Raw genomic sequence first — 18307 nt, forward strand, 5'->3', positions numbered from 1 at the left:
GTAATTTGTATAGTACATTGATAAAGTTTGGCCATACACCCAAAGCGCTTTAGATTCATGAATGGGTCTCTGCACACCACCAACTGTGTGCAGCATCCCCTTGCAGCCACAGGACATTGGCGCTAGTGCGCTCACCACACCCCATTAGTAAAGTGGAGAGATACCTCTCCTCTTTACGAGTTATGCCATGGAATTTTTAATGACCACAGACAGTCAGAACCTTGTTTTACCATCTCATCCGAAAGATGGCCACTGACAGTACCCTTCACTTTTGACTTTAAACAGTGTTATTTTAGCTCTAAAAGGATTACAACTTCTATAAGCTACAATTACAAGTCAATATACATTATTATTGTGGCCTTAAATTAATGTCAGGAAAAGTAAATGCATGAATAGTTTTACAACATACTAAAAAATGATGTTAAAGATAAGTTTAATTTTTCATCACAATAAAAGGGAGAGTATGGCATTTGTAATTTAACAAAGAAAAACGCATTTATAAAAAAAGCATTTTTTCTCATTATTTTTTTTCTTTTACTATATATTTATTATCTTACATTTATTTACTTCCTTGATGCAGCTGTATTGCTTTTTCATACTAATTAGCAATACCTATACACATATATACAGCATTTAAACATGCAACTCTGCCTCTGTAAAGTGTGTTGCCCCTTTTTTCTTACCGTGACATTCCATGGTGACTTATGAATTTGGGGATCTACTGAAAATGCCTTTAGGTACTGTATGCACTGTGTGTGCACATTAACCTGCAGTAATCTTTAGGAGGTTGATTAAACTCACTACTCTCAGGTGTTTTGGAATGGACATACTTGTGGTAAGCAGGTTTTGGGCTAATCAACTGAGAATTCAGGCTTAGCAGATGGTAAGTTAACCCAGCTTTCTGCAGTGCACCCTAGGTTTAGTGAAACGAGACAAATCAACTGAAAATTACCCTTGCATTATTAGTGGTCCAAAACGAAACAAAATGGGGGGATCATGTTTTGCTTCTAATATAATATTGTCAATGACAATAGGTGAATGTCAGTATTAGGTTTGATGGGAGGGCACACTGTTAGACCTTACCAGGCTTTTTTTTACAGTAGAACACTGGCAACACTGTTGCCAGCTACTCACTGTAAAAGTTTGGTTACAGTAAGTAACTGGCAACAGTGTTGCCAGTTAATTACTGAAACTGAACCATTACAGTGAGTAGCTGGCAACAGTGTTGCCAGTTGTTTACTGTAACCGTACCATTGCAGTGAGTAGCTGGCAACAGTGTTGCCAGTTAATTACTGTAATAGAGCAGTAGTGGTAACTAACTGGAAACTGTGTACAGTTAATTACTGTACTGTAGTGTTACAACTCACAGCATTATACTGCATACACAATAGTATGTCAAGGTGTTACTAAAATTAATTAGTATTCTTACCTGTTATTAATTCTTTAAATTAATTAAGTTGTAAATTCTGACAAATTTATATTATTGTTTTGGCAGCAAACAAATATAAAACAGAAAATGTATAACAAAATTAAGAAATCAGCAGACATAAATATCATCTTACATATTACTGAGAGCCACAGGTCTGCACAGCAAGGCTGCAGTCAAACTAACGTTTAAGCATGCAAAATTCTGTCACATGGCTCTGCGAAAAGGAGTGGGATTAAACAAAATATTTAGAGATTGAAAAAGCAAGCAACTGGTCCATAATTTTTGTTCAGAGAGGTCATGGTTTGATCTTTGATTTGTCTCAAGCAATCACATGATGTGATTTCGCAGTTCAGAGTTCTCCAAGCTTGAACTTTCCAATGCTGCAAACTGTAAAATTTGTCGCATGAGCATGCATTCCAGGTCTGCAGCATTCACATGCGTATGAATGGAAGTCTGTAGGGAGAAAAGTTCAGTGTGACCGGGACTTTAAGCTGTAACTCTAATTAAACACACCTAATAAAACTAATTAAGGCTCGTTAGAAATCTACAGGTAATGTTGAAGCAGGGTGGGAACTAAACTCTGCTGCCCTGCAGTTCTCCAGTAACTTGGAGTTTGACCCCCATGGTATATAGCAGGGGTGCTTAATCCTGTTCCTGGAGATCTACGTTCCCGCAGATTTCAGTTGCTACCCATATCAAACACACCTGCCTGTAATTATCACGTGGTGTTCAGGTCCTAATTCATTGGTTTAGGTGTGTTTGATATGGATAGCAACTGAAATCTGCAGGAAGGTAGATCTCCAGGAACAGGATTAAGCACCCCTGATATATAGCATACTTTTAAAGCAACTGCTAACATTTATCACAATCACATATCCAATAAACACACACACACAAAGTGCTGCAGTAAAATGTGTTACTCTCTCCTCAATGCGGACCATGCAAAAAAAAATTAAAAAAATAAAAACTGAACAGCAAAAAACACAAAATAATTATTTTAAATTTTAAAGTTTGTAATAATTAAAAGCTCTGTCAAATCTCAAAAAGTTTAAAATAATTATAGAAAACAAAAATAAAGTTGGCAACACCGAAAAACCAAAGGATCCAATCTTTTATTGTTATAATTATCTCATGACAACAAACTTTTTTATTGTTTCAAATATAAATTCATAGATGGAAACACAGCTCTGAAAAATACTTAGCAAACTCACAACCTGGGACCTGACAGTGAAGCTTTTGTGTGTGGATGGCTATGTGTATCATGTTTTTGTGATTCCCTGTGATGATGTGCACATGTTACCTTACTGAGATGATGGAATTTAATTTTGGCTTAGTTGCCAGAAAGATACATACAACTGTTAGCATCTGTACATTATGGCAGTATGCAATATCCAATACATATACTTAAACAAAAGTAATGTAAGAAGTTATATGAGGAGAGGCTAACTAGCTAAAAAAGTAGCTTTCAAGTACACAGTTCAAGATAACAACAATATAACTTAAAACACAGCCTTATTTTATAAACCCTCAAAAACATTTGAACACATTTTACTTACTCATTGTAGATTCTTATTTAAAGCCTAAAACATATCAGAATCTACATCTGAATTGATGGACAGAGAATAGAGCACACTCAGCAGTAAACAAATCAAACACCTGGCTCTAATTAAACACACCTGATCAAACTAAATGTAAAGGTAGTGTGTTGAAGCAGGGCTGGAACTAAATTCTACTAGGCTGTGGCCTTCCAGGAGTTTGACACCTCTGGTACATAGCATATTTTCAAAGCAACTGCCTACATTTATCACAGTTATGCACATATTGTTTAATAAAAACAATAAAAATATACTTTAATATAAACTTCATCCATAGAAAAAATAAATAAATAAATAAATATTCTAACTCTTATGTTGTTCCAAACCTGTAGTAATAATAAAAAACACAACAAATATCATGATTTATACATTTATTTTGGAAAGCCTTTAAACTGTTAATGGCACTTTTACTTGCCAGTTTTACAGGCAAATTCATTGAGTCTCTGCAAAAATGTATGTGCGTGTTGTTTAAGATATATATTTTTTTTAAATAACACATTTTTACTAGTTATTTAGCAAAATACTAATATTCAGTTGAAAGTGCGATTTAAAATCCTAACTATAGGCCAAACTAGGCAATTAAATTAGATTAATTATAGAAAAAGTAAACAAAGTTATAAAAATTATTGTGACAATTTCTTTGCTCTGTGTGAATATTTTTGCCTTTAAATGCATTTCGTCCATATCTTACACTTAACTTTAAATAAGCTCTGTGGCATTGGTTGACTCCTGATACTCAATGTTAAAAACATAAAAGGAACCAAAGAAAACACAGAGATAAAATAAATATAAAATAGCAACATAAAGCATTAGAGTAGATGGGGCAGTAATGGTTGAACAGTAATTTACCATTTATTATCACAGTAAATATCTGTAATGGTACATAGAGTAAATTACTGTAATTTATTCTTTGCACTACAGAATTTCATACAAATCCTGCTCCTTTTACAGTAAAATACTGTTTCTTTTCATTACAGCTAAACACTGGCTATTTTACAGTTATTTACTGCATAATCTACAGTAAGGGTTAACAGTGCACAGTAAATATATTATATTAGTATAAATACCACTACCACTAATACTAAGCTGTGCTTTTTGTGAATCATGGATCTGACAGGTCAAAGTGTAAACTCATGGATATTGATTCACACACACAAAATGTCAAACACAGAGTGGCAGAAGATACACAAACAAAATCAGGATGAATCATACAACATGTAGTCTGACTCATACATTCACATACACATACATGTTTTAAGCACCTCAATACATTCATGCTAAAATAAGAGAAATCTGCACTTAAGGAGTGCAAACTGTAGATACAGAAGACTGTTTAAGCTTAATCCTGTGGAATAGCAACCAGCTAATCATCTTTAGTTTTCTCCTGGAGGTTGAGTACAGCCCCAGAGCCCCAGCACATTCAACCATAATAGAAAGTATTATTTTTCAGTCAGCTTCTGTTTATAGCTTGTTCCCCTCATTATCTGTGCCTACCAAAAGCAGGACATGTCAACGATATGAAAATGAACAGGTTTTACCCACAAAGACACATTTGAGAACAACACTGGATTAAAGGAAATGCAATTTTGAAAACAGCTGACTTGAAGAATTTCACTTCTTATTTCACTTATTTAATTGAGCATTTGATCATTTCTATTGGCTGCAATTTAATTACAAAATAACCTATCACACAACTGGTCTCAACAGAAGTTACCATATTACATATTGGTCAGAAGGAACATCTGTAAGAAAACATTCAGAATTTTTCTGCAAGTTAGAAATCGCAGCACAAATTACAATATGTTTGTGCATTATGCATTACGTTAAATCTGATTAATTCCTTTAGAACAGCTTTAAACAATTAGATGTTAAACAATTTTGATAGATAGTATGTACAAACTAAATCAAGCTATATGTGGCTTGAGATTTATTAACAGTGAATCTTCCACTATGTATCTTTATGCTGTCTTTTAGCATGTGAAATTCCAAAGTGAGTCTAAATCTAGAGATACTTTTCATTTCAGTGGTCATGAGGCATTCCACATAAACAGCAACTCTTATTTTCGGTTCAACAAATTCAAATAAATAACTATGGAAGCAAGATGCACTCATACAGTGAACAGCAGCATACAGAGCATATTTTAAACAAAACATAGATCATCACATTTTCACGCACAATAGCATTTCCTGGGGCGCTGGCAGGGTTTTGTTTACGTTCCTCTGTGTTGACTTTGTGCGTGTTTGTTTTTTTCTTAATATTACCTTAATGTAAAAGTAGCTTAAATCACTCATTCCGAGACAGTAACCGGCAGACGTGCAACAACTTTAATCATAATGTAAACACAAAACAAAAGTATCCAACTGGAGCTACTCCACAGTATTCCAGATTTGTAAACACTTGCTCCAACAGGCCCACTGCTCTCCACAACACCACACTAGTCACTGCTATCAAGCTGACCAATCATAGAGCTTGTGCTACACATTGTAATTTTTTGAGAGGTGCGCATCAGCATCGGGATTAGCCATGGCAAAGGGTCTATTGTGTGAAGGCTGTGCTGGACCATATGTGTGCAGAAGTATAAACAGAGCAAGGTTACGTGATTCCACAAGCAGTTGGGAAAGTACTTAACTAGCAACTTATCTATTTACATTAACTAAAATTAGACCCCATCCATTACACTTGCATTGTCAAGTCCAGTCAAATTTAAGTTAAGACAACTGTGAAGTAAACTTTTAAAGTAGCATAGACACTTCCTTTTCAAGTTGAAACATTTCCAGAGGTAATAAGCTGTCTTTTTTAAAGTTTTTTATAAAGTTATTTTTTTATATATTTTTTTTTACCTTCTGTCAAATAAAAAAGCAGTCAAGAAGTCAGTTACTCCACAGTTTTTAATCAAAACTTCTGTCAATATTTTAATACAAGTCATTATTTTAAAGATTATGTTATGACCATCTGATTTTACCCTACCACTTGTGTGCTTTCATTTTCAGTTTAGGTAAGGGAATGTTTTGAATCAGTTAAACTGTTCTCAGTTTAGTGTAGCCTTTGTCAAATAGGCACATTACTGAAAGGCTGGTTACCTTACCGGCAACGAGGGAAAATAATGGTATTAGAGATTTTAAAGGAAATCAATATTAAGAAGGAAACATAGCCTTAGCTTAATAACAACAAATGTTATCACGCAGAATGCCCTTAAATAGTGTAGCATAGTTGATGTCAAAGAATCAAGTTTTTTTATTGAGATTGTGTCTTCTGTCAAATCTAGGTCTTTTTTTTTATATAGTTATAAAATGAAAGCTTCAGTTTGGTGTTGAGTTATAATTATGCAAAAAATTCTTGAAATAAATCACTGAGTTTGTTTGATTTGTAGTTTATATAGGGTATTTTAAAATTAATATTTTTAGCTATTAATAACTGTCTGTAGGCATGTGTGGTTGCACATGTTAATAAGGTGTGATATAACTAATATAATTTGCATATTTGTGGCGATGTAGTGACGCAGTGGGTAGCATGATCGCCTCACAGCAAGAGGGTTGCTGGTTCGAGCACTGGCTGGGTCAGTTGGCATTTCTATGTGGAAGTTTGCATGTTCTCTCCGTGTTGGCGTGGGCTTCCTCTGGGTGCTCTGGTTTCCCCCACAAGTCCAAAGACATGTGGTATGGGTGAATTGAATAGGCTAAATTGGCCATAATGTATGATTGTAAATGAATGTGTATAGATGTTTCCCAGTGATGGGTTACAGCTAAAAGGGCATCAGCCGCGTAAAACATATACTGGATAAGTTGGTTGTTCATTCCACTGTGGCAACTCCAGATTTATAAAGGAACTAAGCCTAAAAGAAAATGAATTAATGAATGCTGCATATTTATTTAGGAAAAAAGTGCTAATTAAATAGTATCTGTTAAAAAATTACTAATAACATTAATTGTTAAAAAATGCATTTATTCGGATAGCGATTGAATGTTCAATATGAGCATCCATAGTTTTAACCAATCAGAGATAGTGAAGAGCAGTACAAAGTTACCTATATTATAAAATTGTGTTTAAATAAAGAACTTTATGTTGACCAGATTGTTAGCTAATAATTTACAAGTCAGAACTATAATATAATATATGCATTGCAATGTTTTTAATAAGTGAACCTGTAAAACTATGGTGGCAATAGTAATGTGGTTACAAATTTTGCACCAGTGCAACCAGTGTAAAAAAGTTTGTTTAGAGCCTGGTTAGGTTTTAAAAATGTTCCCTTAAAGTTCCCATTAAGTTATATAATATTTTTGCATGTTCTTAGGGTGTTAAAATCATACTTAAAAAAGATACATTAACAATATTGTGCTTATAATAACGTTCTTTTTTGAACAAACCAATGTGTCAATGACAACATCATACTCTCGATGAGACTGCCATATCTTATATATTGTTCCTTCATTCACTAATAAGATTGAACCAGAGTAGAACTATTATTGTGTAAATTCACTGCAGATTTCTAACCACAGGTTCATAGGAACAATTTAACAAAGCCTGTCTAGAACAACAACCCTATGCTACTCATGATGAATGGCCCACCATGCATGCAGCACACACAGAAGAACAAAGACCCAAGCAATCACCACTGGTGTCAGCGGCTACATAAATGCCTGTAATTTAAATATTCACACATGCTCTCACCTGCGATCTGCATACAAAGCACGCATGGCTTTAGGCATCACTTTATTTTCAAACAACAGACTCATAATTAATGTCTGCCACTGCTATTGAGCCGAGACACACCAAGTGAGAAGTTGAGAATGTGCAAGGTAGAATAGCTAATGCCTTACATGCCGAGAAAGAGTGAAAGAGTGTGTGTGAGACAGAAAAAAGATTGCAATTTGCTCATTAAGGTGTATGAAAAAACAACAAATGTGGAAAAACAATCAAATGAATAACAAAGTAATGACAAGCACATTAGTTTGTGCAGTAATAATGACTATTTGAATGTGAATTGCTACTGAATTGTAAACAAATTAATGTAAATACATCCATTTTGCACTACTTGTGTGTTATTTCAAGTTCAAATTAAGCACTCAATTTTGGGTTTCTGAAAAAGACCAAAGACACTGCAATACTTACTTATTTGTCAGCAATAATGGGAACACACAGGTCTAAGGTCAAACATTTGCGTTTAGAAATCAAAGAGGTCACAGAGAACACATGTCACTCAATACTGATCAAAAATCAGCAGGAATGTGTTAATGAGCCTTTAACAGCAGGCTGACCTTGAGTGGTGGAAGCCACTTCCTTCCCACAAACAAACACGAATCCCCACCTCTGCTTATTCAGCAGATTTGTGTAAATACTGTAGGTATACAGAAAACGTGGACGCAAATACAAATACACAAAGTGTATTCTACAAATATACGTTTTCTATAAGCGTAATTTACCTCTATTTTCTAGCTCTCATATTTGATCTAGGTTTCACCCTCAGCCTGTTGTTCACAGAAGCATTAATTATTGGCTTACCGCTTTAATCTACCACCACACACTCATGAGTCAGAAAACACATTCAGGAGATAATAGGATAATAATGAAGAAAAAAAAAAAATCTCAAGTAATAAACACAACATGAAAGAGACAATGAAGGCAGCATAGACAGTGCAGAGAGAAAAGCAGTAATAGCAAAGAACTGTTATGGGATCAAGAAGACAAAAAAATACATTTTGGAGAAAAAGCACATCTACCGATTGCTCTATTTAAAGAAGTATTTAAAGGAAAAGCAACAGAGTGACAATGTCTTTTTTGATGAGTTGAATTTGTAGACAACCACACAACAAGCAATTGATATTACGACACTCCTTTAAAAAGTCAGATATTCTTGATTCTACTGAAGCACAAAATGGCTTTTTAGTGGCACTAACCACCCGTGGTACAGAACATAAAGTACACACTTCAACAAGAACAAACAAAAAGCACTTGACAGAAATGTAAATTAGTTTTTCTTATTTACTGACAGCCGTGAAGCTAAATGACATCAAAAATGATTGGCATTGCTTTCGCTGAAGCTGTCAAGTGCTAAATAAACAATGGTGTTAGCAGTCATTTTTTTCAATGTGCTTCAAATATAAATAGAAAAAGAGCAAACAACATATTTCAATAAAGATTCATATTGCTGTTTATTATTGGCAAATTAATGTAATAATTAATGGATTCCAAATTCTGATTTCAGCCCATCCATATATATATTATATATAATTATATATGGGCTGAATATATATACATATATATGTATATATATATATATATATATATATATATATATATATATATATATATATATATATATATAATTATCAGTGTATAATTGATAAATATACATTGATACAGAAGATAGAAGACAGATAACAGTAAAAAGCTTCTGATGAGGCTTTTTCTTTATGGATGAGCCCTGAATAAAAAAGTTCCACCTCTGATGTCATTTTTTATCAGTTTTCTTCAGAAGCCATTTAATCATCAATAAGCAGTATTCTGTATGTGGGAATGGACATTAAACATTAAATTAATTGAGAATAAGAGATCAGTCAAGAACACGCAAGGCCATCTACAGAGGGTATCTACATTTTGCAATGATCACTGAAGGTTTTTTCCTTGATGTTTCCTGACCACAATAACTCAAAAAGGGTTTCGATATTTTAATTAACACTGCAAAAAGTCTAGTCAATTTGTAACAAAGCAATACAACATTTCAAAGTTTGTAGAATTTTGTAAAGTAATAAAAAAAAAAAAAAAAAAAAAAAAATATATATATATATATATATATATATATATATATATATATATATATATATATATATATATATATATATTTTTTTTTTTTTTTTTTTCCAACTGTATTCCAAAATGCGCAGTGCTGAAAAGTTAAAGTACAATTATTTAATTTGTTAAGTTCTGTATCGATTATAAAATATTATTTCTTACCTATAAAGCTTTAAATAATCTAACTCCTGTTTATCTAATCAACCTTCTGTCTAGCTACAATCCAACCCACTCTTTAAAATCTCAAAATTCAGGGCTTCTGGTAGTACCCAGAATAGCAAAGTCCACTAAAGGTGGTCTACCTCCTCTATTTTATTTATAGAACTTAATATTTCCATTGATATTTAATATATTTTGTGTTCAATTGTGTTCTTTGTTCTCTATTTTCACCTGGGAATATTCATCTCAAGGCTTCTAGAGATGCAGCACCATTGATGTGATCAAGACCTGCGAAAAGATAATGCCAACTGCCAAGGATCTCAAGGACAACACATACAAAGAGATGATATCAACCATAGAGGACTTCTAGAGGTGTCAATAATCCTGAACCAGGGCATATCCTGAACAGATGCTGTGGTGGTCATGGAGGAGTGGAGAGCATGAGACTGATTGCTGAAAGCCCCCAGTGACAGACAAGTTTTGATCACATGGGCCAGCCTGAACACCATCTGTGACATACCTACCTGCAGTTTCTCCACAATGGACATCCAGCGTTCTCCTGCCTCTGGTGCCTAGACTGCAGCTCTGCACAAGACGGTTGGCCAGAGAAGAAATGGTCATGCCCAACTGAGCCAGGTTTTGAGTTTTTTGTCTTCACTTTTGTCATTTGGTGAAGTTCGTTCCTTGCCCCTGTCGCCATTGGCTTGCTTGGTTTGAGACTTGTGGAGTCTTTCCTTTTCACACTTACCAGTTGAACACCTCTGTTGTACTGCTTTCTCACTTTTACCAGTTTTACCAGTGGTGTGTTATGTACGTTGAAGGATTTGAGATGCATAGCAGAGTTGATCAAGAATATGGGAAACTAGTCTGACAAAGAACGGTTCCAGAAGCCAGGTAAGACAAAAACAAAAGCCAAAAAAATCAAACAAACAAGTAAACAACAGGGTGAGATTGTCAAAAATCAGGCTTAGCTTTTTTTGGATTGCTTTTCAAAACACTGTTGGAACTGGTCAATCGGTGCATTTTAAAATACTATCAGTTGGGTTTAGGAAAGGGGTTGGGTGGGGTTATCGGATGGTTGGTGAGTCAGTCAATAAGTCGACAATGGCCTCTGGTGGACTTTATGGTGCAAATGGCACTCACAAAAGAAATTTGAGATTTCCAAAAGTGTACACAGCGGCCTCTGACGGATTCGCAAAAACAAAAACTGCAAAATAATAAAGCTCCTGGAACATATTTGTCATTCTTCATAAATGTAAATAGGCATACAGAATCATAATAAGCCAGGGTTGTGAAGTAAATGTCAAGTAAATGCATAACAGCTCACCAAGACACTACTGCAAGCTAGAACAGTTAAAGGGAAAGAAAAGGTGAAAATGTGCAGAGAATCCATTGCTTCAGTGTCTTTATCAGAGCCCAGCATGCACTTCTGCAACAAGACCCATTTCCAGCTCTTATAACACAGAGCAGGCCCCAGCACGGAGCTCCACCCTAAGGCTCATTATTCCAATCATATCAAATACAAGCAGCCACGGCTCCTCACAGCTTAGGTTATCCACATTGTTTGATAATGCTCAGTGGGGCTCAGCATGGAGCTCTGCTATGGGCCTCATACTGCACCTCAGGTCAGAGTGAACAGGCCGGAGAGGCGAGTTGCGCTGTAAGGCAGGGCTGATTGAACACAGAGGCCATAGGCTGTTGACATTCTCAAGTAGCTGTGCTGGATTTCTTCTGCTTGCAATATGCTGTGCTGGGGAATATGATTGAAAGCTTTGTAAAAAGCTACAGGTAAAGAGATTTATAGAAACATTTTCATTTTCATTTTCAACAATTACTAAATGGAGGGCGGTGTTCAATTTCAATTTTCACGCAAATGGTAAAACTACAAAAATTCTATGCTTAAAAATGTTTAACTAGTAGTATTTATAAAAGCAAAAACAATGAAATAATAATAATCAAAAAAATAAAAAGCTGGCAGATTATCTTATAGAAATATATGTGTGTGTGTTAACACTTTACACTCAGGCCCAATCTACCCCTTAGCCCTTCCTCTTGAAGGGGTAGGGGTGTCCAATTATCTTTAGCTTGAAGGCATGGGACTAAAGGGAAAGGGTAGATAGCCCTTCGAACTGAGAATGTTCAGGACCACTCTCAAAACCAAGGAAAATTCCCAGAATACACCATTCACAACAGCCGTATAGCTATACCCAAAAGTAAGGTGATCCACAGATTAGTATTTTTTGTCATTATTGTGAATATTTGCAACAAACAAGCATATGTTTTATTATTTTTGTGTTTTACTGTCATGCTTAAAAAAAATAAAAATAAAAATAAAAAAACGCTGAGTTTTGCTTTGTGTTATCCATAATAATAACCCTTGTATAGTAGTCCCACAACATTCTGACACTCAATGGCACTAAAATATCCTGTCAGAAAAGTCTAGTGGCTGCCGGGAATTGCTTTTTACAGTGTTTGGTATAATATTAATTATGTTATGTTAATTATTGTGTTTATATAAATTAATATGGCCACTGTGTAGATTGCAGTTTAGAGTCTGGTTCTCTCGAGGTTTTTTTCTTCACTCTTCTATTGGTGAAGTTTTTTTTCCCTCTCCGCTGTCGCCACTGACTTGCATGGTTCAGGATCTGTAGAGCTACGCATCGATGAATTTGCTCTTAAGTGTTTGGACTCTCAGTAATGATTTTAAACCAAACTGAACTGAGCTAAACTGAACTTAAACACTAAAAACTGAACTACCCTGATCCAGTTACTATGACCCTTTATGTGAAGCTGCTTTGACACAATCTGCATTGTAAAAGCGCTATACAAATAAAGCTGAATTTAATTGAATTGAGTAGTTACGATTGTATTGACACATTACTACTTATGTGTATTTTGGCATTAAAGACCTACAATGGGACACTTGAGAAAGAAAACACTGATAATTTGTGATTTATGACATCAACAGTGCATGTCTTTCTGACCACCGGTGTAGTAATCTCGTCATAAATTCAGTTAGTTTATTTACATTTGGGTTATTTCATTTTACTTTTTTTTTTTTTTTTTTTTTAGGGAGGTTAGGGTGCTTAAGCATCTACCCTTTTTTCTCTCAGAAAGAAAGTTCATCCTTAAAATGAAAATGCCTCTCCTTTGCGCAAGGATCTCCTATCTGCAACACCCCTGACGTTCTTTAGCTTCTGATCAACCAGTGCCAAATTGGTTAACAAGCACGAGTTTTGCCTTTAAAATGTTTTCATTTAAATGAACAAGAAACTTTCTGTGTGCTGTGGAGTAGATGATATTTGCAGCACAGAATGATGACACATGTCGCTCAAAAATTATGTAAGAGTCAAATGATATCCCACATAACCATTTACACAGCGGTCTGCATTGCAAAACATCAGATCTGTGTCTGGTTTAATACTACATATAAAGGTGGCACAAATCTGAACTGAAAAGATCAGATTCCATGCATTTTGTGCTGTTTACACTAGGGTTGTGCCGATAGACGATAGTATCGTGTACCGACGATAGGCAAAGGTATCGTAAAGAGCTGAAACCTATGACGATTTTAAAGACAATGTTTAGCTAGTTTCGCATTAATGTAGACCTATTAATTTATTTTTTTTTGCATTATTGAATAAAATTAATAGTATTACTATTTTTACTCATCATCATTAATAATAGTAAATGAACTAAAAATAATTTGACAGCTTTAGCTGTTCAGATTAACATCCCTTGAAAGACACTTTCGGATAAAATGCATTATTTGGATTGCACTCTTGCGCTCTCTCTCTCTCTCTCTCTCTCTCTCTCTCTCTCTATCTCTCTCTGTACAGTTGGTTATTAAATAAGTAAAAAAAAAAAAACAGCCGAAAGGTTAATAAATATGATTAGATATGGTTAAATATAGTAATAAAGTATTTTATATATATATATATATATATATATATATATATATATATATATATATATATATATATATATATATATATATATATATATATATATATATATATATTATATATATATATATATATATATATATATATATACGTAACACTGCGCACCCCATTTAGTATCGTGTATCGGCGATCTCACAAGGGGATGATATGGCGATCTGAAAATTTTACTAGTTTACACTATCATTACCTGAGTCACATGTGGGCAAAATAATCTGATTTGGGCCACATGTGTCAGCAATTTCAATGTAGCCTAATAATGCAGGCTCTTCCATGTAATTGGAATGATTATGGTTTGATCATGTGCCTGAATAATACATAGGTTATTACACTTCCTCTGCACTCACTTCTTGTTTAGTTAGCATTTTAGCGATGTCACTGACACTTGGGCTACACACAAAATGACATACTTCTATACTTTAGAGTACGCTAAAAACTAATTTTTGCGAGCCTAGTAGTATGTCTGAATTCCTAGAATTCAAAAAACAGTGTGCCAGAAGTACTTGGATGACCAACTTCTGACGAGATTCTGAAGTGCACATCCGAGGGACGCTACACTATCACATGATGCACCGCAAGAGAATTCAAGAATGGGAGTGAATCAACACAACTGACGTGAGTAGGTCACACGATGATGACAAAATGGTGGATGTAGTATGTCTGAATTCCATTCATACTTTTCACATTCATGCTGTATAAAATGGCAAATAGTACATTTAAATTTAAATGCAGAACCCACTAAACAGTAGGCGATTTCAAACGGAGAAATATTTGCTTTGAGAAGTATTGTCAGTTTAACTGCCTTACCGAGAATTGTTTCATGTTACATCCAGCCTGTTTCTTTTTTGTTTTTTTTGTGTATGATCTGACCTGATTATTTTGACATACATTTCTTAAATTTGCCCATTGACAGGACAACTGGAACAAAATAATTTAAACTGCAAGAACAATTAAAATAAAGAGGTAAGAATGGGCAGACAACTAACTTAGAATCACCATGGGTGAACAACAGATACAACTGGGAATAAAATGTAAGCAAAATGACAGCAGCTTCAGTAGACAAATGCTCTATTGATTGACACGCAATAACTGTTCACCATTTGTTGTATTTGAAAGTAATTAATCCCTCACACGTTATACTCTTAATGAGAATATTGCTGATGTCTATTATTAAATACTCTCATTCTGCTGTGTCCCTCCCCTCTTCTTTCCATCAGAGGAAACCATCCAGGGCCCACCAGCACTGCCTACTGTCACCGCCTTGACGAACTTTTGTCTGTTCTCACCCCTACCTGTAAAAATACCCCCTTTACCTTTTTCTGCATTTGGGACCCATAAGTACAAATAATATAATTTTATATATTAATTTTCTAAAATGAAAGACCAATCAACACTCATTTTATCTACAGGACACACTAAATATTGCATGGATATCACAGGCCAGCTGGATATAGTGCAGTTTGAAGAAGTATGATGTGCCAGAGTGGACAAAAGTCAAGCAAATGCATGAGACTGAGTACATGCGAGAGAAACCGAATGTAAGCGTGAGAAAGATCGAGCACATGCGAGAGAGATTAAGTAGACGCAAGAGAGGCCAGGTGCACATGAGAGAGACAGAGAGACTATTAAAGTTACTAATATTAATCAATTAATAGCACGGAAATACAGCTTCTTGCACTAAATATAGTCTTTGTTTTCAATTTTATTTAATTTTGAGCACTTATCATTGTGTCCTGTTGTGTAAATGGGATAATCCTATCAGACAAGCTTTATGGATTATTTTTTTATTTTTTATTTTTTGCATTTTTAAATATTCTGTACCATATAATGTCTTGAGGAAACACATGGCACCGAAAATAAATAACCCAATTAAAAATGTTTTGGTGATACAAATTTGAATTGGGAGAACGAGATTAAACATACAGAGCCAACTTTTGTTCAAGCTTTAATTTTCCAACATGTTTAGGGGACATCTAATATAAAGTTTTATTATTTTTGTTGCACTGCAGCTTACTGCTCAAGCGCTGCAATAAAAAATGATTGGAGCTGTCATCACATCCGCAAGTTCACAGAATCCCCTCTTTTGTTGCAATTGTTTAGTAAGTAGATGATAAGAAACACTTTTTTAAACTCTGAATAAAAACAAAGCCCCTTTATAGTATTCTATAGCCCTTGATTAAACCCATGAAAGAAAACATAATATATCAGTTTGTTACATTAGAAGCCTAATGAATTAGTACATGTTAAAATATAATAGTGGCCTATATTTAATGGTGCTCAACATATCTGCACAGTTTTTATACCCTGTTTTAGTGTAGATGCATTTTTCAAGATATTTACAGTGGCTGTGAAGTGCAAAACAACATTACAAAATGTGAAACACTTTTAAATAGCTGGGGAAAAAAAAAATACATTTTGAAAAATGTTTTTACCTATCATCACACAAAATCATACATAGAAAAAACTATTTTACCAAGGAAAAAACTAATTTACATTTTAGAAAAAAATTGACAAGACACAAAACACTATTAAAAGTCACAAAAAAAAATTACAATGCGCTTATTTAACATGTAGTGTAAACAAACATTGCTGTAACATGCTGTAGACTGCAAACCTCCAGCTGTTCCCGAAATTTTAAAATGCAGAGATGGTGTAAACATCACTACCTAATACCATTTAGTAGGTTTAATTTAAACAATTAAAAGCAAATTAGGCATCAAACAACATAAAAATCTCTGTAAGAGTAATATGCTCAAGCTAGGCTTTAGTTCATGGCACCAATTAAACATTGGGGATGCTTTCCTGCTTCAGCCTATGTAACCCAGTGAGCAATAAAACACTGCAGTCCTCTGTAGTACACCCTTGTGTTGTCTGAAATAGTGTTGTCCCGGTACTGAAGTTTTAAAACCGGCTAACATTGAAGTGCCGCTGAGTGCAAATGACTCGACTGATCTTCACAGCTGCTTCGCACTAGAATCTCCGTGTATCTGTGTTTGCACTCAGTTTACCACTCTTCACCCAGTGCAAACAACAGATACGCGGAGACTGGAGCGCGAAGCAGCCGTAAAGATCAGTCAAGTCATCAAGCAGATTGCTCGGCTGGTCTGTGTTTGTGCTCGGTAAACAGCAGAGGGTGAACTGATGACCTTCTAGGCCAATCACAAGCATTTCTGTTGAGCATGTGAACACAATGGCAAATCAGCGCTGTTTTAAGAAAGCCATTAACAGTGCCTTAAATGTTAGCGGGAAATTGACGATTTTTCTTTTAATTCAGTATCATGACGAGTCTAATATAGTGAAAGAATCCGTTTATTAACTCGAGTTTGATAAATGGCATCTAAAATGTGTGTTTGGGAAAGAAAATGTTAGCTAACTAGTGCCATTTCCCTTAACTTAGCTGAAAATTAGCTCTGATATCCCTTTTTATTTTCAACATTCATTCAGAACGGACCTTCGGGTCACTTGGAAGATGGTGGAATAATACATTTGTGTCACTTTATCTTCGCTGATAAGATATACAGCTAAGTACACAACATTTCTATGCAACTCAACGATACTTCCGGGTTTCTTCCCAGGGCAGCCTCAACTTCATTCATTCATTTTCTTATCGGCTTAGTCCCTTTATTAATCTGGGGCCGCCACAGTGGAATGAACTTATCCAGAACTGGATCAACTTATCCAGCAACTTTTTACACAGCGGATGCCCTTCCAGCTGCAACCCATTTCTGGGAAACATCCACACACACATTCACACACACTCATACACTACTGACAATTTAGACTACTCAATTTACCTGTATCGCATGTCTTTGGACTGTGGGGGAAACCAGAGCCACCGGAGGAAACCCACGCGAAGGCAGAGATAACATGCAAACTCTACACAGAAACGCCAACTGAGCCGAGGTTCGAACCAGCGACCCAGCGACCTTCTTGCTGTGAGGCGACAGCACTACCTACTGCGCCACTGCCTCGCCCTCCAGCCTCAACTTCACTTTTAAAAATGGCGGCAGCGTGAAATCAGTCTATTATAGATTCCTTACGGAAAGGGAATGTACCAAACACCGGAAGAGACGTGAAATGTACCACACACCGGGAGTGACGTGGGGAAAAGTTGTTGTTGTTGGTGAGCGCGGAAAATTCGTGCTGTGGAGTACATGCCGTAAACAAAGTTTATGGTGACCGAACATGGACTGAGGTCGAGGGTTGTTTTGCCTGTTTTGTGGCGAACACATGAGCAGCCTAACAGGGTTTTGCTTTATGTGTGGTCTGTGTTTGGAGTTCATAAATGACACGGACCAGACAGAAACACCAGATGTACTGCATCAATGTGTTCAATATTTTAATGAGGGCCACTCGTAGGCTGTAATCATGG

General features: G+C 35.3%; 1 protein-coding gene across 2 annotated transcripts in view; it reads right to left on the reverse strand.

Annotated features, from left to right (window-relative positions):
• pcxb (pyruvate carboxylase b) overlaps nucleotides 1-18307 on the reverse strand; it is a 359237-nt gene that overhangs the window by 282156 nt on the left and 58774 nt on the right.

Source organism: Danio rerio, chromosome 7 (genome assembly GCF_052040795.2).
Source record: "Danio rerio strain M-AB ecotype USA chromosome 7, GRCz13ab, whole genome shotgun sequence".
Taxonomy (NCBI): Eukaryota; Metazoa; Chordata; class Actinopteri; order Cypriniformes; family Danionidae; genus Danio; species Danio rerio.